The following is a 3656-nucleotide window of genomic DNA, read 5'->3' on the forward strand; positions in this document are numbered from 1 at the left end:
CCATCCTTTGGCATTGGGTGAAAATTCCAAGTCAGGTTCAAGAGCGCCCTCTCCGGGCTAAGGCCCAGCGCCCAGCTCGCGAATCTCTCCGCGTGCAAAGCTGCGGAGCCCGGGGCTGGCAGCAGCGGAAAGAGATCCCGGGGCCGGGCCGCTGCTCCTAGAGCGGGCACCCAGGGCTGGGCAGCGGAGAGCAGCACCCGCCAGGCCGGACCAGGAGGCCCGCACAGAAGCAGGGAGGGGGCATGCCGGGGACGGTCCTCGCCCCTGAGGTGTTACTGTAGCAAAGACCAGGGACAAGTGTGGCAATGGTGTGAGGCTTGGAGCCTCCAGGCCAGAGGACTAGGATGGGCGCATCGGGGTTCAGGTCCCCAGATCTATGACCCCCTCCCCCGGCTGAAAGCCCCCGTCCTGAGGCTCCAGAGCTCCTTGCGCTCTAGTTCTGCTCTGGGCATTTCCCTCTGGACACGAGGAACGACACCCCACTGGGGATGGGTACAGGAGGGTCCATCCCCTTTTCCCTGGACTCCCGGACCCTGAGCATGACTGGTAAGGACAGAGTCCCTGGCTGTTGGCTGTCCCAGCCCTTGCACACGGTGCTCAGACCACCAGAAAACCCGGCCTGGGAGGAGAAGGCAGAGTCTGCCCTTAAGTTCTCCCTTGTCAAATCCCTCAGCACAGGACTGCCCCTGGTGGCGGGCGCGCCCTTACCCACCCCACATGTCCCACTTCCTCCTCCCCAACAAGCCCAAGACCAGTCCTGACCCTTTAATGTATTCTGTAGACCCGCTTCATTCCCATTGGGCAGAGACCCGGCTGGACCTGGCTGGCCAGACTTCAGTCCCCCTACAAAAGGCTGAGCACCCCTCAGGGCGGGAATGGGTGTTCCCAGGACCAAATCCAAGGCCAGAACCACAGGAAAGAGGTGGGGAGCCACAGTCTGGGCTGGGCTTTCTCCCCTTTCAGAGCTTACTGAGATCTCTCTACCACTGTCTCTATTTCCCTCCCTCCCTCCCCTCAGCCTCCCTCGGGTCTCTCTCCTTCCCCTGCCTCTATATCACTGTTTCTTCCTCCCCTCTCTGTCTCTCTCATTCCATCTTTCTCTGTCTCCCACCTTCCCCACCCCCGTTTCTGTCTGTCTCCTCTCTCCCATTCTCTTCATCTGAGCCCATCACCAAGGCACACATGGGTCTAAAGACAGCCTATAGTGTGGAAACAATCTACCCATGTGCTCACAGATCAGATTGTGGGGCTATCTACACAGCCACACACCCCTAACTCACTCCCCATAAGGAACATCAGTCATGATTTTAATGGCAGGCTCCTCTCCCTATACCCCCCACACACACACACACAATGGCAGCAGGAGCACCTGGAGTAGCCAGTCAGGGTGGCACCCCATGCCATGCCCCAGTCACATACACGAGGAACCCTCCCTAGCCAGGGCACACACACCCATGTGGGACTGTGGAGGTCACTCTGGTGAGCTGGGTTATGAGATACTGGCTACCTGGTCAGTCTGCCTAGGCCTCAGCAGACCAGTAGCTCCGTGGAGAGCTCCGCGGGGGGACTAGGGATCAAGGCTTCAGTAAAACCTGAATTCATCAACTGGTAAACAGCTGTGCCAGAAATTAAACCCAGAACGTCGATCCTAAGCCTCCCCGTTCAGTTGCTGCAGCCCCTCACCCTCTCTTCTCCCCTCTCCTGTCCTCTCCCCTCTTTGATCTTCCTCTCTTCTCTCCTCCCTCTCCCTTCCTTCCTCCTCCTTTTCCTTCTCCTCCTCCTCATGCATCCTCCGACAAGGTCTCTCTCCCAGGCTGGCCTGGAACTCGCAATCCTCCTGCCTCAGCCTTCCAAGTGCTAGAACCACAGGCTTGCACCGCCACGCCTGGCTTGCCTTTGTTGACGCTTATTTGCTTGTGCCCACATTCCTGCACACACATCTACACACACACCAGGTGCACATGCATGGCCTCCTTTGCAAGGTTGTCTGTGAACAGGGCCAGATGCAGAGATCAGAGCTGTGTTTCCTCAGCTGAGTGGGGGCGGGGTGGGAAGAGATTGGGGGTGGCTGCCTCACCCTGTCTCCTGCATGTGTGCACTGTTCCGTGTCTGCCTTTCTGGTGTCTGCAAGCTCCTCGATGGGAACTATGCCAGCTGTGCAGAGACCGGAGAAGGACTCTACTTGGCCGGTGAGACACTTCTTCATGGAAAATGGGAGAGGAACGTACAAGTTGATGTTAATACCCACACATCCACAGAAAGATGGTAATAATCTCCTCCTGTGCCCAAAACTCCACAGTGACAGCTGTGAATCCATGAAACCCGTGGAGCCATGGAGGAAACACTGTTCAAGGCTTGGAGTTGGCTCAGTGGGTAAAATGCTTGTCCCTTAACAGAAGCTGAGCCGGGCGTGGTGGCGCATGTCTTTAATCCCAGCACTTGGGAGGCAGAGATAGGAGGATCGCTGTGAGTTCGAGGCCACTTTGGGACTACAGAGTGAATTCCGGGTCAGCCTGGGCCAGAGTGAGACTCTGCCTCGAAAAACCAAAAGAAGGAGGAGCAGGAGGAAGAAGGAGGAGAAGAGGAAGAGAAGGAGGAGGAGGAAGCAGCAGCTGGGGTGGGCTTCTGAAATCCCACGGCACCAACAGTCAGAAGGGCAGCAGAGGTGGAAGAATCTCGTGGAAACCCGCAAACAGCAGTGGCCAACAGTGACAGACCCTGCCTTAACCAAGGTGGAATGCAAGGACAGACCCCCCCAAATTGTTCTCTGACCTCCAAGTGTGCCATGGTATGTGCATGACCACACTCATACACACACACACACACACACACACACACACACATCACATATACACACCGAATAAATTCTTTTAAAAAATAAATACTGTCACATTTACATCACCAGCATAGAGCCAACTTTTCCATATATAAAGAGCTCGTACAAATCAATAAGGAGAGTAGCAAAGGGGGAAATGTGGGCAGAAATGACAAACAGGACAGGAACCATGAAGGACACTGAAGTGAATGAAAAAGAGCTCACTCCCGAGGCAGGAAAGAGAATTAAAGCCCGAGGTGACTTCACTTCCGACATGGGCAGAGGCCAGAAAAGTTCAGCGCTCTGAGAACTGCTGAGACAGTGTGAGATTCCAAATCCGCACAGCCTTTGTTTGGCGAGCATGTGCTTCCTGGGATGTGCCATCCAGATTCTTGTCATGAACGTGAGAGAGACACACTGGGGCAAGGTGATCTGCTGAAGCACCCCACATGACCGCAGCAGGTTGGAAGCGGCCATGGTGGAGAGGGCTCTGAGGCCTCCGGTACCCTGCAGACACCAGGGCTAGCCTGGAGGTGGGTCCTATGTTTTCTCTGCTTTTCTTTCTCTTCTTGTCCCTACATTCTCACACCCTGCAGCTCCTCACTGGAGGATTCTAAGAAGTGCCCTACCGCTGAGCCGCACCCTATCTCCTCCCTGGGGGATTCTAGGAGGCGCTCTACCATTGAGCCACGCCCTCAGCCCCTCAGTGGAGGATTCTAGGCAGGTGCTCTGCCATTGATTCACTCTGTAGCCCAGGCTGACCTCGAACTCTCCATTCTCCTGCCTCTGCCTCCTGGGTAGCTGGGATGACAAGCATATGGCAACCAGGCTTAGCACTAAG

Source organism: Jaculus jaculus, chromosome 2 (genome assembly GCF_020740685.1).
Source record: "Jaculus jaculus isolate mJacJac1 chromosome 2, mJacJac1.mat.Y.cur, whole genome shotgun sequence".
Classification (NCBI taxonomy): Eukaryota; Metazoa; Chordata; class Mammalia; order Rodentia; family Dipodidae; genus Jaculus; species Jaculus jaculus.